General features: G+C 40.9%; 1 long non-coding RNA gene across 1 annotated transcript; it reads left to right on the plus strand.

Annotated features, from left to right (window-relative positions):
- The first annotated feature begins 773 nt into the window (after nucleotides 1–773).
- LOC103477923 (uncharacterized) lies at nucleotides 774–2,699 on the plus strand. The gene is made up of 2 exons (XR_535714.1): nucleotides 774–1,543; nucleotides 2,364–2,699. It is a non-coding gene; the product is annotated as an uncharacterized LOC103477923 (long non-coding RNA).
- The last annotated feature ends 23,680 nt before the right edge of the window (nucleotides 2,700–26,379 follow it).

Here is a 26,379-nt window from a genome sequence, read left to right on the forward strand (position 1 = left end):
CTCATAAAACAAGGTAACTTTGGACACTTTGTGTAAAAACCTTCCACAGCTGTCATGGCTGCTGCACCGACCAAAAGAAGATCTTTAAATGTTTATCTTTAAATTAACACTGTAAATAAAAGAGATCCAAACTGTAGGTGGAGGTAGTGGAGGCTGCGGCATCCTGCATGGAGACATCTCAACAAATACCTCTCTCCTTTTGTTTAGTATTGTTAAATAAAAGGTAAAAAAAACAACATGCAGTTTCATTTGAAAGTTTCAAAACTGATTTATGTAAAAGCACTTGTGTATGACAGCGTGGCTCAAAGCATCGATAAGGCCAGGAAAACAACCAGAACTTCAGGAAACATTTAAGTTACTGCACACACATACAGGAATAGGAAGGATTTGACAAAAATGTGTCTCGCATGCAAACCAAAAACTACAAAGTTCAAATGAACATCTGAGGTCTGCAGGTTCTCCTGATGTCATGCAGGGTTTCAACCATTCATTGCTGCATTATTCACTCAACCTGCAGCAGCTTCCTGACCCGGCAGCATGGTGCTGCCACCACCTGGACGCTTTCTTCATCTTGACCACAGCGTCTAGATTAGTCTTGGTATGAGTTTTTCTTCAGACAGTGCTGGAGAATGCAGAGTCATGGGGAACAATGCTCAAATTCCTATGTATGATTATATATATAAAAAAAAAAGATATAAAATCTTTAAAACATTTACAAAACAATTGGTGTAGAGGCCACGGTAACATGTTGTAGAAAGTTCAATAAGCTGTTTTTCTGCTACTTATGTATGGGTAGCTAAAAAATTTAACTTTAACAAAAATATGTTTTTATAGATATTTGTTAAACCATGTTGACCAGTTTGAGTCAGCATGTTGCACCGCTCTCGACCAAAATCAGCCAATCAGAACCAGGAGGAGGGGCTTAGCGCTGTCAGTCAACCTTGTGTGCATGCTGCTAAATGTGCTAATGGTGGAGAAACAACTTGCCGTTCCAGTAAAACTGTTTATCCGCCGTCATCGCTGTGCTAACTAGCGTTATCATTTACGAGAGATGATGGTTTTAACAAATGCGTAAAGAAAACTTTTTTATATCCTGCTGCTTTAAACAACAACTAAATAAATACATTTTTATTTTTTACTCTTTCAAATCCAACCTTTCATGGCTCTCTGGGTTTTGGTTTTGCATTGCGACCCAAAGGCTCCTCAGTGGGCCCCRTCCGGCCCCCCCGGCCCGCCGTACAAACTCGTGTGAGCGTATTATTTGCCGGGTTTAAACGTTGTGTTTCCAGGCTGGATCATTAACGTGTAACTACATTGTTCACGGCTTATCAGAATATTTACGTCTCACCATGAGATGTCTGCGCCCCGGCCGATCACCGGGCCGGCCCCGACAGAGACAGAGTGAGCCAAAATACCAGGAGAGGGAGAGAAGAGAGAGAAAGAAAGAGTGGGAGTGGTTGCCCCAAATACCATCTCTAAATATAGGGAGGGGGGCACAAGGTGCAGAGGAGAGGAGCTGGAGGACAAAGGGATTCAGGACGGGGTGAGGAGCTTCTGTTCCTTTGTGTTTTCAACAACACAAAACGTAACGTTTGAATGTCGTCCTCSAGGAAGGCGAACCRTGTCTCTATCCACAGATGAAAGTGGAGTTTTATTCATCAAATGCCATTAAACAACTTCTTAGACACTAAATGGAGGCAGCGGTGAAAGGGTTTCATTTTAACATTATTATCCACGTGAAGTCTGTCGAAGTCGGTTCATTTATTCTTCAAATTCAGTTTTTCTGCTGCATAAGCTAAGCTATGTTGCTCTTGACGTCGATGGTTACCATAGCAACCAGTAACTGACAGCCATCCGTAGTTATGGTATGCGTTRGGATCATTTGTTTGCTTTAAAAGTGTTATATTTTAACGTGTTTTAGACAAATGTAATTACACTGARGGTTTTATGTGTAAGTTTGCATGATTGTTAGATGTTTTAAATTGTTATAATTAATGTTTTGCATTTTAGATGCGTCTAATTTGAAAACAGCTGTCAACTGTTCATTGATTTGTAGGGTTATTGTATTTTATTTCATGTGTCGGGGCAGAGACAGAAGTCAGATATGTTCACGTTTTTGAAATAAATTTTGAAATAAATTAATGTCTCAGTTACATATTATGTGATAAGTCTTTGAATGTGATGTGTGTGATTATATKTCCTGTACTAAAAAATACATTTACCCACCAAAGACTCTCCAGTAAAGTCTGACTCTTTTTTTTTTTTTTGCACCACTTGTTTACCATAAAACGTTTATTGGTCGGTTTGGACTCGCTTGTTCACTTCTGTAGTTTCATCAGTTCATTGTTCATCTCTGTGCTCAGGATTAATTCTCGCCTCRTTCAGCGGTCCTGATCCCTGCGAGTTTCCGGACAGAAAGATGGCGGCCGGAGCTCAGCTGACTTACATACATGGAGTTGATTGGACTGCGCCACCTGATCSTAATGGAGAGGGGGAACTTGTACTTTCCTTATTTACTGAAACRGGCTTTTGTATTTAAGTTAATATTTTATTTTGAACGTAACACGTCTGACTTCCATTTCTTTCCAGTATATAAACACACATACAGCTCTGGACAAAATGAAGAGCTCACTGCACTGAACCTCATTGAAAACCTGCTGTTGTTCCTAAATGACTATTAAATTGTTTTCTTTGCATTATTTGAGGCGCTGCGTCTTTTTCTTTATTGCAAATAAAATCAAAATTTTTGCTTGTAATTTCAGAGACATGTTGTCAGTAGTTCATATAATAAAAGAACAATGTTCATTTTACTAAAACATAAACCTGTAAAAAGTAAAATCAGAGAARCTSATCATTTTGCAGTGGTCTCTTAATTTTTCMCTGAGATGTATATATCCTCATGTTTTTTTTWWWATTCTGTTTWTGTTCACATTTTTGCACAGAGTTTTGTTTCTTTGACCTCAGCAATCTTTTATTTTGTTAAATATAATCTTTTAGGTTAAAATAAACCCCCCTGCTTCTCTAAAGCTTCCTGTGATTCAACTTGGTCCATCAACAGCGGTTGATCTTTTTCTTCCACTAAGAACATCCCTGACAGCCTAAATCTGTCAAAACTATAGTGGGAAAAACAATAAAACAAATAAAAAATTTAAAAAATCACTTCAGGTCAAACTAGGCGTAATCAGCAAAYACACAAACAGACCTGTGCCAGGGGTTTCTGTGGTATTTCCCCCTCACAGGATCGGGTTTTACTGTTGTGCCTGGGGAGGAATTAAACGGCGATCTGCTCCATCGATGGTAAACTGTCTGTGCTGACTGATGGAGTGTTTATGCTGTGAAAAGGAGACCTCGGAGTGAGCGGCGTGTCAGCATGGTGAGTCAATTTATAGCAATCCCTCCATCAGCTCTTCAGTCACACTCTGTAACTCTATCTGTTGGGTCTGGACCTCCCGACGCTCCACGCACACAGCGAACGCACATTTCCTCACGGAGGAYGGAATGGGCAAAGTTCAAACGAGTGACGCACGAGTCGGACGTGATTCACGGACAAAAAGTCATCCGTCACACGGCAAACGACTCGGACGCATTCTTGGAGCGTGGGACCCGGTTTTTACTCTAAACCCCTAAAAAGAAGCCGGTGACTGCTGGTGCTTAAAAGCAGCTTTAGTAAATTATCTTCATATTTATTTATGTGATTATTTCAGATTAGAAAAAAAATAATAATAATTTCCCCTGTAATATTTATAATATCACAACAACCGAACAATATATATCTTTTTCCTTTTAGGAGGGTTAGAACATTTTTATTCATAAATAAAAGAAAGATTTTATTTATTTTTAAATCTGAGATCAGAAATGTGTCTGGAATATCTATTARACCTTTWCAACTGTTTTTACAATGGAAAATCTGAAAGGTGCGGCATGCTTTGGTTTTGTGCTACAAGCCCAAACAGTTTGCTCAAGAACAGCTGCAAAAACACAAAATCTTACAGAGTATTTTTGGGTCTAATTTATAGTTTAAATTTCTGAGTACACTTGAATTAAATCAAACATAACTTAAAGGTAACTTTTCAGCAGGAAGTAGGAGCTTGCTTTAAGTCGATAATTTCTTAATATTGACAAAAAAAGTACTACTTTATTTTTTTTTTTTACTTATAAGTGACATAATCTGAGTGGAACTAGTAATTTTTTATCACTATTAAGGAATTAAACAACAAACATATTTCTTGTTGAAAAGTTACCTTCAGGTTAGTTTAGTCTTATTTCAAGTGCACTGAAATATATTGACCCTAGAAATTAGACCCAAAATCCTTGGTAAGATTTTGTATTTTTGCAGCAAACCTGACAAAACCTAAAGCAGAACCTCATCACTGGGTCAGCCTGCATGCCCACATGCAGCCCATATCCTTGTCTTCCTGCCTTAATCTTCCTACTGACTAAGTGCATCGTTTGAAACACTCTTATGCCTCCAGTGACTGAAGATGAAAACACTCACCAATCTCAGGTCTGGTGATTTGGTGACCTGCCTCGGCCCCAATCTCAAGTCTTTTTGCCACCTCAACAGGTTTTCTTCCAACACCGTCCTGCATCCAGACCCTCCCACCTTCCTGTGTGCTGGATGAAATCATTCCCACATCACAATTATTGTGTTTTGYATGGAGGCCAAAAATGTTCAACTTTGCCTTCGTCTGACCAGAGCCCCTTTCCCTTTGTTTTGTAGGTTTGCAGCTGTGCCACATACTTGCCATATCAGATAATGGTATGAACAGACGTCTGCAAGGTCTTGCTGTGGTTTTCTAACCCAACCCCCCCTGGTCTGATGTGCCCTTTGGTCCTTATGGTGCAAGTTGTTCTCTAATGTTCTCTAACTAACCTCGGATTCCTTCACAGAACAGCTGGATTTGCCAGTTGATTTCTGAGGACAGCTTTTGTACATTTACATCATAATTATCCAGTTATGTTGGGTTATCATATAAAATTCCACTAAAATACATGAAAGTCTGTGGTTTTAATGTTTCTGAGTATGAAAAATGTTTCTGAATAAGTTTTTGATTAGTTTATTCTTAACAACGTAACCGGTAACAGTTAGCCGTGCCGTTTCCGCTGCACAGCCCCGCTGCGACCCCCCTCCCCCCAACGTTTAACCAGAAGCTTTCACCACATTTAAATGATTTACATTTTCATTGACGCTGTCAGTTAGTTTTCCCCGTCACTCGTCGCTTTTCGAATATCCGACAACGCCGCGGCATGCTTCCCGGGGGCAAAGGTCAAAGAGTTGGAAACCCCGTTACAAGCCGAAAGCCCCGGGCCTCGTTTAGCCGAACTGTTGGGAGATCGAAGACGTGAGGAGAAAATATGTCAGTGCCGATACGTTAGACGCTGACAGAGAAGCAAAACAGAGAGTGGAAACAAGGGGAGAAAAGAGTGAGTTTTGGAGTGATGGCATCCAGGAAGCAGATAAGAGGAGCAAAGTGATCCTAAAGGAGGATTTAGAAAAGTGTYCAGGTTTAAGCTTCTGCTTATTTGAGGTAATTTGTATTTGGAAAATATTTTATTCAGTCYTTAGTCATCTGTAGTGAATATGGAACAAATTCAAATATATTTTTGTTATTTAGTAAAATTTAAAAACATACCAATATTATAATATGCCATCTATATTCATTTGCTAATRTTTTCCATAGCTGTTGTGCTTTCTTAAGTTTTATTTGATATTGCAAAACAAGTTATTTTGTAATAAGTGKGAAATTAGGTATCATTTATACAAAAAAACAAAACAAAAAAAACAAACAACTTCAGAAATAATATAACTCAGTTTTGCTCACAGCTAATTTTTTTTAAACAAWTTGAATCAATTAAACTCCTGATTCCTGTGCTGCTGGCRCACGTTCTGCTTGTCCTTTTAATCTGAAACACGAACCTCATCGGAACGTATGTTGTATCTATTGAACATGCATAACATAGCTGCCGTGTGAAGGTCTCTGATGWTTGCTAGAGGACATTAGTGAACAAACACCATCATRAAGACRAAGGAACTCAAACTGGTCAAGTTGTAGAGACGTCTAAAGTGGYGTTAGGCAACAAAGTAACATCCCAATATCAGCRTTTGGGTCAATTCATCACTCAACACCAGAAAGAAAAAAAAACTACCAATCCTCCTAATCAGTGTTACAGTCTGATTAACGTCTGAATCATACCGACTTTCTGTATTTCCTCAACAGGTTTAAACCATCTTCTCCTCTATTTCCACTCTGTGGATTAGTACAGCTTTATGTCTTGATTGGTTTTCTCCATGCTGTATGTAATGATCAGAGAAGCCGGACCCAACCTGACCATCAAGCTAATGGTTCTAGTCTGACCAGGCCCGAACTGGGTTGGGCTCCGGCCATAAATCTAAATTCCACACAGACGTTCTGATGTAAGCAGGACAACGACCCTAAATATAAAACCAGAGCTACGTAGCGGCTAAGATCAAAGCATATTCATGTTTTAGGACGGCATGGTCAAAGAACAGACCAAAATACAATTGAGAATTTGCATCAAAACTTTAAAAATTGTGTTTAAAAACCATTTCCATCTGATCTTCARGGAAACACATTGAAGTTTGTGGTTCTAAAGTGACACAATGCAGAAACCTTTAAGGCATGGGGATCGTTTGCTACATATGAGGCCACGTTAGACAGGGAATGCTTGATGGAGGGTCGTGTTCTGGATCACCCGACAGTCCTGCGAACCAAATCAAAGTTACGTTTTTCACAGAATTGTCATCGATTCGTCAAATTTTTAATTTTAAATCCGACCCGCGGCAGAGCTCCCCTGGTCTCCAGGTGTCCCTCGAGCTCCGCCGTCCCCGCTCCCACCAGAAGCCGCGGTGCTCGGGTCGCTCCTGCGGACGCCGGGGCGGAGAGGGAGGCGAGTGTATTTACTGCATGTAGACACGTGAAGGTCAGACACGTAAAGCACTTCTGATTGTTTTGCCAAATGGCAGCCCTCGCCTCGCGCCGCCTCACGCCAGATTTTCTGCGGGTACTGAATGTAATTTCCACCACCGGGGGGCTTGTATTCGCCTCCACGGTAACAGCCACGGCGAGATTTCAGAGAAACTTTGAGAGGTGACAAAGAGCGGGCTGTGCTGACATGCTAGGAGAGATAATAAAAAACAAGGAAGGCAACGGTTTGGTGCTCTCAGCGTGGAGGAGAAGGGGAAAAAGAAGAAAAAAAAAGGAACATGGAGTGGGACTCATTCTGGAGCTGGAAGTCGGGCCGTAAAGGGACGTCTGAGGCCCTAGAGTCGTGTACGGCGGCTAAATCATGCTGAAAAGTTTTTTCCTCCTTAATTTTCTGTCTGGCAGCCCTTTCCCCCATCAGATAATTTAGAGCTTGTTCCTTGGGAGCCCTGGGCACGGAGCATGAATTATCCACCATCCACTACAGCTTGGCTCAGGACCATAAACGCTGAAGAATGAGCGACCTCTCGCTGCGTGCAGAAATGGCATGGAACTGCACTTAGCCTACAAGGTCCTTGCAAGAAGAAGGTTCTCAAGAACCTTCTTCTTGCTAGTTGTTGACCCTCTTCGAGTTCACGCTGCAAAAAAATCCACAAACCTTACCGAGAATTTTGGACCGGTTTCTAGTGCGAATGTGTTGGTACACTTAAAATACGACCAAACTACCTGAAAAGTAGTTTTTTAGCAAGAGACATGAGCTTGTTTTATGTCAATAAGTCCTTAATATTGATGAAAAAGACAGATTGTTTCACTTATAACATGGGGAATAATGTTGTTATAAGCGAAAAAGTTACTTTTAAGTTAGTTTTGTCTTATTTCAAGTTCACAGAGTTATTTTCACTAGAAACTAGATCAAAAGTACTGGGTAATATTTGTATTTTTTGCAGTGTGTTCATATGAACTGCTATTTTAGAAGGTGCTAAAAACAGGGCTGAAGCAGCAGAGAGAAGCTATGAATGTTCACACTGACCTCCTGCAGGAAGTGTGTGTGTGTGTGTGTGTGTGGTCTGTCTGACCTCAAAGACCATGGGGGTCAAAGGTGAGCAATGTAAATCCTGGAGGTCAGAGTTTTTCTGTCTGACTTTCAGCCACTCAGGACAGACTGACCGTGCACGTTTCAAGGAGAACGCTGAAGGACCAACAGAGTTAATCAGGAATTTCTTTCATCCTTCTTTGAAAAAAGAAGAAAAAAAAGGTCAAATGTATGAAACACAAAATTGAAAAAGTATTGAACGCTTCAATATATAAGCAAAAATACACCCGTCTGTCCACTCGTCAATATTCAAGATAATTCAAATGACTAACAGTAAAGTAATTGCATAGAAAGGTGGTTCTTCATAGTATTGCATCATTAAACTTAATTAAATTGAGTTAAATTAATTTTATAACTCAATTATGTAACTTGACTTGCATTCAGTTGTTATAAAAATGCTCTACATATCAAATGTGACTCAAAAGAAATTTGACTTCATAATTTAACACCTTGAAACTGGGTCTCTGTCTCTTTAAGAAGCTCCTGCTCTTTCTGAAACTCCGCCTCCAGGAAGTCATCACAACATGGCTCCTCTATTAACGATTTTAACCAGCATTTCACTGAGAAGTAGCTCCTATGAGCTCAGCAGATGCTCAGTTCCACCAGGTGTTTGCTAATCGCTGCTGGCTAGTCTGAAGGAGCTGGAAGAAACAAGTAAACACTCCAGGTATGTTTTTCATGAGGGAATAAGATTATGTCATAATATTATAGTACTGTACCTTACTTTTAAGAGTTTTATTTGGAATAAAGTCATTTATATATTTTCCTTCTATTTTACATTAAATCCCTTTTAAATACGTCGGCTTTTGTGGTTGTAACTAAACATATAAATGTTTCGTGGGAGGCTCTGTAAAACAGGATCTTAGAAGGACATTCCTTATTTCAGCCTCGGGGAGCTTGGAAGAGACAGATGTAAATGTTATACTGTGTTTTAGTGGTTCGCTGAAAACGTCTGTCCACTGCATCGGCCAAACTAAAGCTGTAAGTGACTCTTAAAACTAAACCCACTGCGCCGGAGTAGCAACGTGAAATTCGGTAAATACTTCTAGATGCTGTGAAAGCGTTTGAAGGAGTTGGCTTGCTGAGATGATAAAAGCTCCCGGTGGTCTCCTGGCCGTACTGTTGTAAGAATAGACTGGACTAAGTGTGCTTTACGGGGAGACTGCATCCTGGTGACAGAAAGGCCACGATAAGAACAGATATTTTCTGCATCTTTTTCCATCTCCCTCGACGCGTCCGGGGGGATTTTATCACACACATGAATAAAGAAGATGGAGTGGCGAAAGTTTCACAGTCGTGAGCTCTGCAGCCATTCGATATGGATATATGTACATATATAAAGACTCATCCATTGTCCGGACATACAGCTGATGGCTTTAACATCGAAAAGTCTGACAGTCTTTGGCTGGGACATCTGAATTCCTGCCGCAGGTTTTTTACGGAGCTTTAAACAAGGTGAGTTCACAAAGTCGAAGATAACCTTCCCGGTGTTTCAGTGCCGCATCCAAAGTAGAATCTGAGTTTCCTGTGGTGGGGCCATTTAAAAAAAAGAAACCAAACCTGATAGATATCTCATGTCCAACACTAAAAGTCGTTTTCCAACTGATCACTTCTCCTCCTCGTGGGTTGGGATTCTCCTTCATCTTTCCTCTCATCTCTGATTGATGCCTGTTGAGCTGTGAATCTATTATTGGGGAGCATTTATAGCGCAGCAGAATGTAAGTCCGCCGACCTCTCCAACAAGCTGACAGGCTCATTTTGTTGCACAATAAAGCCTGTCGCTTTTCATCAGCTTCGCAGCATGACACTAAGTGGTGTCACTCACCAACACTCTGGCTGTTTAACAACGTCACGGCATCAGCGGTGGCGGCAGCGCAACACTCCAGCTATTCGGTACAGCCGCTGTGGAGATGGCGTGTCACCTCTTTGTGCGTCTTTTTTTTTTTTTTCTTTCTGGCAGCAATGAGCGCATAGCGCCAAGAGAACTCGGTGTCCTCATCTTATCCCTTCCTGTTTTTTAACAGCATCACACCTTACGGGTTATGGCAGCTGTCACCTACCTGAGGATCTTTTACAGCTCACCCATGCATCACGGAGTATCTGTCACAGCCAAGTGCAAGGACCAGACTGGAAACTCTTAGAACAAAAGCCAAAAAACCACGATCAAGCCAAAGAAGGTCTGCTAAGTTAAGCAAAGTCATTTTAAAGCAGCAGTATTATGTGTTTTTCAAGCATGTAGTGGCATTTTATAGCACAAACTGTGTTGCCTTCTGTTGTTATGAAAATGATGCATATATTAACCATGATATCTAGTAATTTAATACCTTAACATTGATCTCTGTCTCTTTAAGAAACTCCTGCTCTTTCTGAAACTCTGCCTTCATGAAGTCATCACAACATGGCTTCTTTATTAACCCTTTAATAACATTTTTACCAGTGTTTCACTGAGAAGCAGCTTGTATAGTGAGCTCAGCAGCTTCCTCTGCAACTCAACTCCTTCAGACTAGCCAGCAACAATCAGCAAACACCTGGTGGAACTGCGCATCTGGTCAGCTTGTAATACAAACTACTTCTCAGTCCAGTGCTCATAAAATCAGATGTAAATGGCATCGAGGAGCTGAATGGGGAGTATCGGAAAGGGTTGGAGCTTTCTTAAAGAGACAGGGGTCCAATTTCAAAGCATCAGATTTAAATGATTTGAAGTCAAAGTTCTTTGAAGTTTGGCATATACAGCATTTCCATATTAACTGAAGGTGACATATTTACTTGATTGTGCTACAAAATGGAACTATGTGCCTGGATAATGCATAATACCGCCCCGTTACCTGTTCAGAGAACCTTGATTGTTGATTGGGAAATAGATCAGGTGACTGTTTTAAACTGAAAAAAAGAGAAAAGAGCCGATCTTTTCTCTGCATCAAAGAACTCAACCGTCATGCAAACTCAATAATCTCAGCGTAGAGTTGCTGCGAAACACAAACTCCCAGTTCAGATGAACTCCCTGCTTTGTGTGGAAAAGGTTCTAACAGAACCTTCTCATGCAAAGCGGATTTGCCCCTCCATAAACGCACATCAAAGCGAGCTTTCCCTCTACAAACCCGCAGCCACACCTCTAAACGTTCAGACCTTGTTCAGCCAGCTGTGGTTTCAGACAGAAATACATAAACAAGCCATTGGACACATTAACATCTCGGCGCAAAGGCAAACAACCATAAAAGCACACGCATGCGACCGCAAACATGGAAATAGTAACTCACATTAGCAATATGTTCTTTCATAGCACACAGCCATGCATGGAAACCCACATACACCGTGCAACATTGATTAATCTCGCAGTATTAAAGCCAGACTTTATGCCCCGACTTCCACAGCATCCAGAAGTGACACCTTAGACTGGCATTTAATTTTTTTTTTTTTTTTTTTGTGTGGCAGCAGGCGTTAGAAAAACACATGATGTAGCCAGTTGTTTTGGAGGGCAAATGGGGCAGGCATCATAAAGGCCGGTTTTATTAGCTGTTGCTTGATTTGTTCCTGCAGCCTGCAGAGCTGAGCCGCTAAATCAATGCGTCCAGCTGTTCTCCCAGCTCGACGGGGCTCTCTGGGCGCGCAGCAGGTGTATGGTCCGCTCGGCTAGGTCACACACACCCGCTCACATAACAAATAATAATGGCCTCCACACACGGCCCATCCATCACTGTTATGGCCCAGCGCGGGAGAAGGGACGCTCACACGGGCCATGAGAGAGTGCGACTGTTAAACGCAGTGCAAAGTTGGAGAAATACACAGTGACAGAAAGCCCTGTTTATAATTGCAGTACACGTTTTGTGGGAGGAAACTGATCTTTACCTGTATAAAAAAAAAAAAAAAAAAAAAAAAAAAACCTTTTCAGGATTCCCAGTTCTTAACTTGTAACTCTATCAGCAGCACAAGCAACATGCCTAAACTAAGTGCTCCGGCAACCTTTAACTAATGTGACCGACTAATAAAACGAGGATTTGCAAAGGTTTCCCCATTAATAAAAGTGAAACCAGAGCTAGCAAAGATAAAAAACACATGCGTTTTAATAGGGTTTTCGCTGCACAGTTTGCTTCTTCTCATTATCGTGCCTTAACGTAAAGCTGAAAATGGCCTTCTTGAATTTTCACAAATCAAATACAGTTTTCATTAATTGTATGTGTAACAAAGAACCTCTGCGTAGCGTAAAACAATCTAATTTGGGTTTTTCAGTGTAAGTGAGGAGTAATCTGTGGAGAGCAACAGCTGGAATATGCAAATTATGATATCATTGGTCAGTGTCATCTGACCTAACTATTACTATTACATGCCTAACCCTAACCAAGACTCAGTTCTCACTTTAGTCCTAAGCCTATATCCCATAACTAAAAAACAAACAAACAAAAAACCCAGCATGTTTTCTCATGAGGGACAGATTTTGGACCCCATGAGGAGCAGCGGGTCCTCATAAAGTTGTGTTAGAAAAATGTGCCTTACAATGCATCCAATACAAGGAAACACACACACACACACACACACACACACACACACACACACACACACACACACACNACACACACACACACACACACACACACACACACACACACAAACATTCCTGAGGGAACAATTGATCTTAGTTATAGCTCTGCTCTGCTCTCGGCCTGTTTTTTTAAGCAACTCAATGACAGGCTGAAGTGGATGATGAAGAATATCCCCCGTGTTTCTGTCACCAAACCGTCCTCTGCTGTGCCCTCGTGTTACATCATGTGTTTACAACAGTCGCTTATTAAACTTATTACCTACTGAACTGTTGAAGGGTCCGCAAAAAAATCTGAACATCCTTCAAAGTTTCCTAAAGAGTAACTTTTCCAGAACAAACCGGAGCATCTTCCATCGACTTCCAATACTGTGCATTCTTTAAAAGTATTTGATTATCTATGCCATGTACATGCATCATATTTCCACTGTGTTGGGACTGAGGGAAGCACATCCGAATTGCCTCTATACAGAAACAAACAAATAATAATAATAACATCTACATGGCTAAAACACTGAACAGGTAAGTCAGATAACAGCACCCTATGACCAATCCATCCGACAAACTCCACACATCTGGAGTAATTAAAAGCCGGAGGGGGAAGTGGTCTGGCTGTTGAGGGCAACTAACTTTGCAAAGGAGTTAGGAAGAAGAAAAGATGAATGAAAACTGAACTATAGAGCAAGCGACCTTTAACAGTGTTAAAATAAAAATTAAAAAAAGGCTAAAATTTGTAAATCTGGCTGCAGATGTATACTCATGTACATGGTACTGAGCTGCAGACAACTGCTAAGAGATAAGTTCTTAGCAGCTGGTCCCTGCAGTTGCCCTTTTCCTCACATGAAAGGGCAACAGTCACAGTATGTCTACATGCATTTGTGTGTTAGACATGAAAGAGAAAAGCAGCAACAGGCATCTACAGGAAATATTCCGAGCCTCATTAATCACGGCTACATGAAGCATGCCTTTAACACAACACAACAATGTAGCTGTGCTGAGGCCGAGGGGCCCCACACGGTTTGTGTGTGAAATCTCAATACCGCCAGTTTTATCACTGGTTAAATTCATTAAGAAAAAAATAAAATTTGAAACCATAAATTACTACATTTTATAGAGTTTATATGAGCTTATATCTTCATTCATCTCTTTTATTTACTTTAAGTCAGTGTTTCTCAACCTTATTTGAGCCAGCATAACGTATGTTTAATGTTTTTTCTCTGTTATTGGTCAGATTTAGGCCACATGCAGTAGAAATGCGCGAGTAAATGATCAGGACAGGGACATTTGTTTTAGTGCAATCTGGCTACTTTAATGCCAAGCCTGTTTAGATACAGAGAATCAAAGTTTGGTGCGATCTAAATCTTAATGGTCTTCTCCAAATCTTTTGACTCTCAATGTGATATTTAGCAAAATCTAGACCTACTTTCTCAACTGCTTATTTTTAAAACATGAACAGTTTAAATACTGTGACGTTAAAAGTTGCTAAGCCTGTATGTGATATATATATATATATATATATATATATAAATCTAGATATAGAGTATCCAATGCAAACCTACCAAAGTGGAGTTCAGAGGGCCAGATAAGTTTCAGTTTGGGTTCTCTACGTGGTCTTGCTGATAGAACACCACATCACTTCACTTCCTTTTCCTAAGAAAGCTATCATCACCCTGCTGCTGTTAGCCGCTAGACAAAATAACCCATAAGGCCCAATCATAACAGTGGGTCCTTCAGTCATGACCTGCGCAGTAAAAGACTGACAGAGGGCTGTATTTTTCCTTGCGAGCAGAATTCCCACGTCGTTTTCTTCCTTTCTGCATGTTTCCGCCTCTGCGACTGCTCAACGCCGCGGACCCTCTGGTGCAATCAGAGGCCCAGACCATCAATCACGGGTTTAACGGCACAGCGAGAGCAGAGGTGAGCAAGCAGCAGACCAGGTGACCTTAAGTGGCCATTCTTTTGACCCCATAACTTCCCAAAGTCCAAGTTGGTAACCCAGTAAATTCACAGCAGGATTTTGTCAGTCGGGACTTTTTTTTCCAATTATCTTATTTCCTGAGAGGAGGGAACATAATAGCATTGTTTGATATGTTTAAACCAAATGTTTAATTTTGAATTACATTATTTTTTATCTTGTACTGTTCATTTTCTCTTATGATTTCATTAAAAATAATAATAATAATAATAAAATCCTAATTACCTTTTAGAAATATTAACCTAGTTTCTAATCTAGAACATCTGAAGGCTTTGATTGAAACTCACTTGTCATTCTACACATTTGACATCTTACATGCAAAGTTGTTGCAAAACAGAGGCAGAAGGTAACTATTTTTTTAGTGGGAACATAAACTGATCCGGTGATTTCTTTCTTCTTAGATAAATTTTCCAGTCAGTATGGAAGAATGTTTGAGAGGATCGGGACATGATCATTAGCCGACCTTCCCGATATCCAGACTGTGAACAGCAGTGGTGTGGTGCAGATCACTGATCCCACCGTCACTGTGGTTCTTCTAAACTCCAGGGGTCCTCAAGCCCAGGTGCCCTGTAACTTTTAAATGAGTCCCTGGCTCAACAGACCTGGATCAAATGGTTGAAATAGTGCAGCCGAGTTCTCCAGAGTACTGATAATGAACTCATTATTTTACTCAGGCGAGCAGAGACACATCTAAGGGCCGCAGGACCCCGGGCCTCCAGGCCTCCAGGTCCAGGTTGAGGATCCTTATTCTACTGCTGTGCCGACCTCAAMAACACCCAGCTTCATGTGTCATCCTCCTCCACTGCAATCTAAGACAACAGACGTTTTGCTTACCTCCTAGCACAGATATGCTAGAATTAGCATTGGATATGCTAGCAATGAGCTGGTCGCACATAATTCATATCAAGAAAAACGGTTGGCATACAATATCTGTTAGCAATATGCATTAGCTTCTGATTTGGCAAATGGATAAAGGGCGACTCCAACTGATTGTCACCACCGTGAGCATCTTTAATTTGCGCTAGGTTAAAAAACTTAAACACTTTGACTCTTCAAATATGAACTGGTTCATTCTGCACATTAAGCAGAATATTTAAAGCATACTTGGTGATTTGTGAAGCTTATATTTGATCAGTGGCAGTTCAATAAAAGGTCATATCAGTATCAGGTGAACCTTGTGGCCACTTCCTGTTTATGCTTTTACTTTGATTCTACCACATACAATAATGTTTACCATCTCCATGTTTTGTATCTTTAATTTTCTCAACATGATCTAATGACAATTTTTTATTTTCATTAAATACTTAAACCTACTTTATTAACCGGTCCTCAAATTATACAAAATGTGCCACTTAGTAAAAATAAAAAAACAGAAACATAAAAGTAATCCGAACATCTTCCAATATATAAAGAAGCTTTTCCTGATTTGTCAAGGTTTCTTGTTTTTTTTGTTTTTTTTTTACATTTTCCTCCCATTTGTTCGGTGAAACTCTCCCAAGTTTTCCAGACTGGCCTCCTGCCCCACTAGACTAGTGTAGATGTCAGAAAAAGGAAGTTCTCCGACTATTTGGACACACAGGGCAGTATATCTCTGACCCCAGTGGGTCACCGTGCCCTTACCCTCTGTGATGCTCCGGAGACACCGGTTGATGAATGGAAAGAAGATGCAGAGCCACCCCTCCAAATCCCTCCACATCCCCTCCAGAATCCCCCGGAGAGTCATTTGACCGTTGATGAAACATTTCGCTAATGATAGTTTTTGCCGTTTTTATGTCAGGTCTCCCCATGACAGAAGAGACGGTCCCCCCGCCCCCATCTCTGGTAACTGTCGGAACAAAATGGACGCCTGATTCATGGACGAATGTCGGCGTTTTATAACCTGACCGGAGCATTTTGGTTTACCACTTTGCACAAAACAAATGCAGGATTATTTTTCACTATAAATAATACCAACAATCTTTACCTGCAGCGTAGAGCGTAATACAGTCTGGAGCGTTTTCCGGAAACTCTAGAGATGTAAATGATGGTGTGGCCTGTCATAAGAAAACTTAAAAGCCAGATGGGAACAGCAGATTTTTGGCAGAAACGTTTGGCATTGTTGATAAGCCCTCACTGTAAGCCCACCCACTCATGCAAGCTACTTTCACACACGACGCGCTTGGAGGAAGTTATGCGCAGGTCTCATGCTAATCCCCGCTCCTGATCAGATCATCATTTGCTGCAGAGAGCGGCGACTCGACTCTCGACTTGAACCGTTTCCCAGAGTCTTGCAAGGATTTGATCTACGGCAGTGCAGCACCAACAAGGTTTGGCAGTTAATTCAGAGAGCCGAAGAGGAGGAGACAGATAGAGAGAGCCGCAGAAAGAGGAAAGAACCGCATTTTTTCCCCTTTTTTTTGATTGCTCCCCCTTGTATGGGTATTATGTATTCTATGAGATATAATCTCTGAGGGTTTGTTTCGGGGGAGTTTAGTTTACTGGGAAGTCAATTTGTCCGCCCGACTGTCCCTGTATCCAGCTGGCATGTGCATGTATGTATGCAACAGATTGAATTTCATTTATTCACAGAATGGAGCTTGAACTTGAACTCAAAGGCAGAGCTCCCGAGAAGGCAAGAAAGGCTTCCCGGGTGAGTTGGATATCAAAGAGGCAGAGGTTTTCCTGGCGAGAGTTCGCTTGGAATGAAATATGAAAGAAGACGAGAGGAATTTAACCAAACGTATTGTTCATTCTAAGGCGAAAAAACACAAAGTTTACCTCTGCTGGGCCTTTTTTCTGCTTTTAGAGTCAGCCGACTTGTTTGGTCTGAGTATGGTGGTATGTTTTATGTTATTCTTCTGTTTTCTGCTATTTGATGTTCTCAACCAACTTACCTGGTTTAATAAAAAAAATAATAATAATAAATAATAAAAGGAAGAATAATAAGAACAAGAATGACAAAGCAAATTTAAATACACGACGGCGAAAAAAGAATTAATCACTTTGAGATTTTTTTCCGTTTTTGCCACGCAGCAGTTTTTCAAATCATAAAACAAGTTTCCAGATCAGACAAACATAATGAGCAATTTACAAAAAAAAAAGATTCAATTATATAAAAAAGCTATTCTAACCAGCCTGACGCCATGCGAAWCAGCCATCAAGTGTTTGCAGTAGCACTTGATCCATATTGATCAATTCCTCCATACTGATCTTTTAAATCCTCTCTTGTGTGCAGACCTGCACACATTGGGACTCTCCCACTGCTCCAGTTTTGCCCAGTTTCTTTCTTGTACTATTTGCATGGTACACACCGATCTTCACTCAGGCCAGTGAGGCTGTGGTGCTTTAGATGTTCATGCTTATCGATGTATTTTTTGGAGAAATTGAGTAGGTTCATACGATTCCTCCGTTTCCTTTATTGGAAACTTTAAATCAACTTCGAATTCTATTAGCTATGTTATTAATGTCACTACTGGGTATCAGATCTGTCCTGTGGGGAGCTAAAATAGCAAATATCTTTTGTGGAACCTCTGTGTGTTCTCATTTTGTCCCCTCTCTGCAGCTTTTGACACCACTTTGTCTTGTTGACGGTTTTACATCCTGTTGTTCTCTGCCAGCTTCTGCCATGCAGAAGGAAGAGTTGCAGGTAGCAGGTCTTCACACTCCCCTCATCCAATCACCTCCAAGACTCGCACTGCACTTCATTGGATCACATGATTTATATATCCTGACCAACAACAGCAGTTCGGTCCTTCTGCCTGCAGTGAACGCAAAAACATCTTTAGGAAGCTTTTTATTGCACATTTATTCACTCCAAACTGAGGATTATTTAACACCAAGTGTTGAGCAGTAAATATTTTCTGTTTAACTGAATGTGTCCGACACCTGGAGTTTTTAATATCTCTCATCACATCTGGTTTTAATGTTCATTTTGTTTTAGAATTATAATACTAACTATAGTTAGTAATTGTTAGAAAAACAGCAATTTTTTTACTCCTACATAGGGTGAAAGTTCAACGCTCTATACACAACAAATGCAGCCAAGTAATCATTTAACTATTGTAACATTCAGTTAATCAGAAAGTAAGTTAGTCTTCCTGCTTTGGGATGTCTTCATGCATCCAGCATGCTGACGTGAGTAAATCTTCAACTAACTTCTGCGTTAATGGTTTTTGTCTTCAGCTGTTATTGTCACCTTTACAAAATAATAATTATTTTGATAAAAGTGATTTCTTAAATCATCTTTTTTCTGCAAAAGATGACTTAGACAAAAAAAAAATACATAAAAAAAAAGAAGAAGATAACTTAGGCCATAATTTTACAAAGGTGACAATATAGCGTTACTAATATGACATCTGAGTGGGATTCATGTCAGAGTATTTTTCAAAAATGTTATTGTCCGTCATTTAAAAATTTACTGGTGAAAAACTGTGGAGAAAAAGTCTGGAGGAAACAACCCGGCAGCCATGATGCTATGCTAAATCCTGAAAATGAAAATCTTTAAAAAAGCACAGGTCATCTCCGTGCCTTGTCAGAAAAGCAGTAAGTCGATAAATGTACCTACGTGATGCACAGCAACAAGCTGCTACCTACAAACTGCAAATGTTGTTTTAGTTGATTTAGAACTGAGAGGGGAAAGAATAACATCTATAAAGCTAAAGCTCACAATAAAAGCCTTTAATGAAACCATAAACCCCCGACTTTTTAAAAGGTTTCACTACAGAGGCGACTCTTTATCAGACCTAGCCTCTTTGCCTCACTCGGCCAATATAGTGTCTGGCCTTGAGCAGCGGCAGTGAGGCTGCTGAGCCGCTGCTAAACATATTATGTGGGTTTATGACTAAGCAGCAGGGGGTGAGCAGACTAGATGGTGGAGGAAACTGGAGGAGGGATGCCTGCTGTGGACTGTGCTCCTGTGTTTAAGAAGCTGTTGATGTTTAAGAATGTGTTTACGTGTGCACCATAAGTGTACCCGGACCGACGCGCTTTCGTAAACTACGGGGATAATCTTTGTCAATTTGTTGCAAACGAAGCTGACCAAAGAGCATCCGCAAGCGGCCAGAGAGAGGTTCTGAGCAGAAGCGGATCCATAAATCTGCTCGTCCCTGCAGGGAGAAGTGAACCTGTCTCCCATGGAGCTGGCATGGGCAGACGGCGGAAGTCCCATTTATCACATCGGCAGCACATGGGAAGTTCTGCAGCTCCAGCTGAATACAGACCACCTCACAACTCCGGTCTGTGAAAGAAGCTTCTGTTTGCTGTCCTTCGGATTCGCTCGAGCCTCTCTCCGGACTTTGGCACAAACATTTATTTCTACTAATACGGTTGAAGCCAGACGTGCACAGACACAGATTAAAAAAAGACACAAACATACTTTTTTTTCTCACTAGCTGCGTTTTCATTGACCGTAGAAATGCGCAAATTGAAATTACAAAAATAAATGGTAACATTATTTGACAAGGTGTGTATAAGACTGACATAACACCAATTAGGAACATGAAGAAGTCTTTATGAATGTTCACAACTGCTGTCATGAAGTGTCATTCGGTAAATAATGACACTTTTAAGCAAAGTTGCTGTAATGGAAACACTCCTTTTGCATCACACATGTCACATTATCAACAGCTAGACGTTACTACTGGTGGAAACGACAAAGGAGATGACAGGAAGTGGTCTTCTTTGTGGTTTGTAGTTTGTTTTTGTTGAACATACACAAAGGTTTGTGGACGTTTGTAATGGAAACACAGCCACTGCTCGAAGTTAAATCAAACCAAACTTTCATACAGTTTCAAAGACGGTCATCCCTGAGCAAATGTAGGTCGTCTTTCGAATTCGATGAAAGTTACAAAAGAAGTTTTTGCAAGATGTTGTCTCTTAAGTTTTCTGATATTTTGGTCATTTTAACTAAGCTAAACCAAGACAGGCAGCGAGAAAAAAAATCTGTGTGCATAAACATCTGGCTTCAACTGTAGATTATATGAAATGATACGATTTGGATTTGGATCCTGAAGACGGTTTTTGTTTGTCCTACATTAATGCAGTTCAACTTAAATGTTGGAACAGAAAGAGTTCTGAACCGGTTCCTGACCCGTCTGGGTTTCTCTACGGTACGGGGTTTTTTTTTGTGCTTCTGTTTGGACTTCAGAAAAAAAACTTCACTTCTCCACTATTTGCTTAAGCAGAGAATGTTCTGTACTTTCTTACTGCCAATCGAAATGACGGCTTCGCTAATATTCAATCAGTAAAACCATGTTATTTTATTCTACAGTTTTTTGTTTTTTTTTACTTTTCATTTTCTTCTTATAACAACGTATGCAACAACATTTCATTTACAGGTTCCTTTCATAAAAAAAWAAATAAATAAATCAAGTAACTTTGTTCAGAAGAGAAAATATACAAAGAAAGTACATAAACGTACAACACCTAATGGCTGAATCAGAGCTGATCCATGTAGACTTAAAGACGGTGTTGACTTGTCACTGATTGTGTAAAACCTGCAGGACAGAGGCCTTCATTGTGGAGCTTCGGCTGCTAAAGCCAGGAAACTTTTGAGGAGTCGTAATGACATGTTTGATGTAGCACTCCTCAACGCTGTAAACACTCAGCTCTCTGCCAGTCATCAGTGACAGTCTGTACTTCAAAGTTGCTGGAGCCATCTATCGCTGCCATGCTGCGATGGAAACCGGAAGATCGACGACGACTGAAAGAAACCGGGGGATTCGAAAGGCAAGCGGAGGGCGATTAGTGGAAAAATAAGCAGATAAGACGGTTTAAAGGTTGGGGAGAATGAATTAGAGAGTTAAATGTAGCCACAGAGGAACGCTGAGCAGGGCGACGACAGGAAGTCACCAGTGAGTGTTAACAGAGTATGACTGACTGCTGATACAATAAAAGATATAAAATGACAAGCTTGAGTGAAAGTCCTTTGTGTTGTGATGGTAACTCTGTCTGTTAAACATCTGTTTGTGTCTCTGGATATTTGTGTTATAATATGAAAAGGCCTCAGTGCACAGCAGGTTCTCCAGCTGTTCCAGCTACACAGGACGCTAGTCCAGAGTCTTATTGTCATTATTGTTTGTTTACACCAGAGTGGGACTGATCCGATATTTGGCCCTGATACTGGCCCTGATATTTAAAAAAAAATCTATATCGGGTATTGGTGACAATGGGTCTGATCCACAACAGMAGATCTATTCAGTGTAAGTCTATGCTGTGTGCTCTGAGCGACGTCATACTTTATTATTTATTTTTACATTATAATTAGAATTCCTAATTTCACTTTCTGAACCATTTGAAAGAAGGTTTGTTTTACATGTTTGACCAAAATGRTCAACTCGTTATCTTTGTTTCCTTTTTATTTTACATTGACTGTGGTAGTCCTACGTGAACAGATTAAAGTTGTGCTGTTTTTATATGTTTGACCAGGCTTGTGAATCTATTGGTGTATGTCAGTGTGCTGTACCGGTGSAGGCTTACGAAGTAAATTTATAAGTCAGTACATTTTCCTCTGTGTTTAGAAGAGAGTATCATATTAAGTCCRTTCAGCTGTTTGTCTGTATCAGATCGGTATCGGCCAATACTAAAACTCGGATATCGGTATCGGAAGTGAAAAAAGTGGATCTCCTAATTTAAACACATTTATTCAGTTTCTATATTTACAATAAATGTATTGCTACATGTAAGAGTAGAGATGGAGGCTCTGAAGTTAAATAAGGAGTAATAAAAGCTAACAGTGATGTTCCATTGTCATCAAAGCAAGCCTGACTCAAGAGAGACTAGAGACAAGAACACGACATTTCAAAAACATCGTTTTCTTTAGTGAAATCAGGTGAGTTTATGTAACATTCACTCTCTGATGGATTTGATATGAAGATGTGCAGGACAGCAGAAAAAAACAAGTTGTGACCCCCACAGAGAGACAGGAATAGCCTCGGTATTGGTATGTAACAATCAGCGGCCATGTTCAGACGCATAAGCGTGGAGAGATGAGGTAATAGRGGATGTTTATCGGTCCGTGGGGAGAAGGCTGTCATTGCTGGATTCCTGTGAATGAAGTATGTGAGCGGGCTCCTGCGAGCCAGATAATTCACCTTCTTTACAGGTYGGATGAGTCCACACGGGTGTGACGCCGCTACAATAGAGTGGAGAATTCACACATGGCCTGGCACCGCAGACCTCCGCGGAGCGGCTAACGCAGGATCTGGACGGTACCGCGTGTCGGCCGTCGACTTGTTTGGACGTCAAGCAGAGCCAGTCCAGGGTGAACGTCTCRTATTAGGACTAGAAATYAATCGAGATGCAAATTTGAATGGAAATTAGCGCTTGCAYGCCATAAAACAGCTACAAAACGTTAGCTCGAGGTATTTTCCACGTCCCGAAGTGCCCAAGGAAAATTCACACAGGCACAGGGAGAACATGCATATTCCAGACACTAAGTCCTGTCCAGCCAAGATTCGTCCCAGAGTCCCAAATYGCATAATTAAAAAAGATGTGTTCACCAAAGTATTTAGTGGCTCTCGGGCTGCACGGCCTCCCCTCTTCAAACTGTGGGAGGAAGGGCACAAACTGCTTTTGTCTCCCACTTTCTGAATCAAAGGAAGCTTTAATCTTCAGTCTCCAGCTCCGTTTACCGATGATGATTCTCATTGTGTATTGGTTTGTGGTTTTGTTATGATTCTTTGTGGTAGATCTGTTTATTTAAATGTTATTCTGAATCCAAAATAGTTTCTGTTGCGTTTAGTTAATTCTAGTTTCTGTCTTTTCATATCTCGTCAGCTTATTTTACTCCTTTATCATCAGGTTTTGTCATATCTAGTTTCATAGTTTCTCCTTTATTAGTTTTTCTTCCCTTTGGATTATTCCTGTCATGTTCTTGTTCCAGTCTTTWGGTCATTTGTGCTATTTAAGTTTGCTCTTCATTTCCACTTATGTTTTTGTCAGTGTTGTGTTTCTTGTATGTTTTTTATTTGTTTTCTGAGATTGTCGTCAGGCCTGTTTCTCCTTATGGTTCCACTTTCTAAGCTAATTGTCGCAKGAATCAATCCCATTGAACTCTGTTTCCTTAGTTATGCCACTATTTAAGTTCCTGGCTTTCCTTCATTCTCTGCTGGATTCTCTGCTCAGGTCTGTTCCTCACACAAGTCAAGTCTGTTCATCTATCACAAAAAATTACATAGATTTTTCTTTTTTTTTTTTCAGAGAAAATAAATCTATCTAATGCCACAGCGGTTGTCTGCAATTTGGCTCCATAAGACCCAACATGACAGATMAGCTTCCCTATTTACTGCCAAGAGTGAAGTCACATTCCAGTCATTTGATGATTATTTCAGTGTGACAGCTGACTGATGCAGTGGTTTTTGTAAAGAATGAAGATCTTCTCCCAGCAATTTTGTTCAAATACAAATAATCTGGAGCAAACGAAACGGATCTGGATGATGAAGACTCCTTACCATATATGGAAAATAATGTTGCATGACATCCACACATCTTTCCAGCATAGGAAGATGTGTGGATGGGTTATGTTAAGTAATACTTATTAAATTTTGCTCAATTTAAAGTTTAAGTCAATTCTGACAGAGAGATTAGAGCAAAGCACATCAGGTTTAAAAAATATAGCATTTTTTTTTTTTTTAGTGATGTGAGTTTATGTAAAATTTGTGATAATTTAAAAACTCAGTCGTCATCACTGGGACTTCATGTTTTGGCACCAATACATTTAGATTTTGTGGTAATCTTGGTTAGTTTTTCCTTTCTTTTTTTAGGAAGGTAAAACAATCAAACACCTGACTTTTTGTCAGTGCGTTGTGGCGCTTTAGATGCTGCCTCAGCACAAACAGCAACTGTGTTTTCCCTCCTTTCTGACGTTTACATCCTGGATGAAACCGTCATCTTCGCCGGGTTTCCTGCGGTTTCCACGGTGAGGGAGTCGAGCAGAGGCTACAGGCCCTCTCTGGGAACCAGCCCTGAAATTTCAACAGCCTCTCTGCTCTGATTTGAAGTCTTGGCTGCTCGGGTTTTTAACCTGCTGTGGTCATGAAACTCAAACTGCCTATAAAACAGAGAACATGGSATAACATATTTTGGCCTTGTTTTCCTCCCGGCYTGGACAGAGACGGAGCATACTTCAGGGTAATCTACTGCATGCTCTAAAAACATGTGCTTCGTCATATTTGGGAGACACTTTGAGGGGAAATGTTACTGGACTTCTCGGGATCATTTTTTCCCCCCTGTAGTTGCATCAATCTTACTGTACAGACACAGATGAGACGAGGACTGGAGTTTCTGACYTGGTCGACAGTCAGACTGCAGCTATTAACGCTCACTTCCTGGTATTTGATGAGTTCRTATAATTTTAAAATGACCACCATCAACAGTTTGCTCGTGTATTGCTCACAGCACACTGTACTCAGATGTAAATATGTTTGCTGCATGTCAACTTTCACGTTGTGAACAGATTWTGTTTTTCAAATCAGAACCAGATGACTTTTATAYGTTTCTTAAATTAGAAACTTCTCCAATGGTTGGTTTGTTCCTGAACACAGCGCCCTCTCCTCCTCTATTCACAACTATGTTACCCTCGGCTGTTGTAAAAACAATTTCCAAAGTTAAATTTGCAAATTGGCCTCTGTCTCTTTAAGAAGCTTCTGCTCTTTCCGACACTTCACCTTCTGCACGTCATCGCAGGACCGCTCCTCCAACAAGCTGTTTGCAGCCGTTCTCAGAAGAGYAGGACTGAGCAGTGGTTTGTTTGAGCTCATCAGAAGCTCAGTTCCACTGAGTGTTTGCTAATTGCTGCTGCCGCTAGTTTGAAGGGGCTGAAGCTCAGCGAGAGACTGAAACTCAAAGGAGGAGCTTTGTAGAAATGGGTGGAGCTTTGTGAGAGCAAGCTTTTAAGCGTCCTGAAATTCAAAAATCAAATTCAAAGCAACACTCCCATGTATGTTTGGGATGAAGGGATGATATTAAGACATTATATAAATCTCAAAAAAGTTGACTGTACATAACAGCAGTATGTGAAATAAGTTTTTCTAGCCCATTGGAAYGCTTTTGAAAAAGATCAATGTGCCAAATTAGACAGGATGATGATTCTAATTCAGTAACATGCAGGAACTGCACACTTTTGGCAGAGAAATCGACAAGAAGCTGATGTGTCAGATACACACTTTAAGACGCACTTAAAAAAAAAAAACTCGTGAACATCTCCGCACCTGGACGCTGTAGTTTTTTGTTTTACGAGGACAGAGAACGTTTGTTTCGAAGGGTTAACGGTTCTCCACCCGTCCAGAACGCCACACTCCACGGCCCCCGGCACGTCGGAGCCGCAGCGGAGCATGTAATCGTAGCGCCACGTAGAACTCACAAACCAAACCGTCCGTGTCATCTCCCACTTCTGACTGTGGAAGTGACCTCACGYGAGGCGGTGGGTGGGCGGATGGGACAGGGGAGGTGCTGTGGAGTACATCAAAATAGGAAGTGGGTGAATTTTTTTTTCTCCTTTTCTCTTTAACCTTTCTAGGCGTGAAGAATGACTGATTCCCACCATTCATCCTTCCACTCTGAGCCTCTGTTTTCGGACCGCTTCCTGACGAGGTTCCTACGCATCTGGATCGTCCGAGTCGGACGTCGTGTGCTGAGTGCGGAAAGGTGAGTCGTAAACCAGGAACGGCTGAGCGGGCCGCRRTGAGACATGGCTGTGAGCAGACAGCTGCGCCCTCAGGAGAGCCGCTGGCTCACAGGATTCTCTAAAGCAGCTCTCCCCCGGTCCTTTTCAAGTGTTTGACAGGTGAAATATGACAACATAATCTCTGCAGCCCCCTCTGGGACGGCCCCGCCGAGAAAAATATTAGTCCCGACC

The sequence above is a fragment of the Poecilia reticulata genome, linkage group LG2 (assembly GCF_000633615.1).
Source record: "Poecilia reticulata strain Guanapo linkage group LG2, Guppy_female_1.0+MT, whole genome shotgun sequence".
NCBI lineage: Eukaryota > Metazoa > Chordata > Actinopteri > Cyprinodontiformes > Poeciliidae > Poecilia > Poecilia reticulata.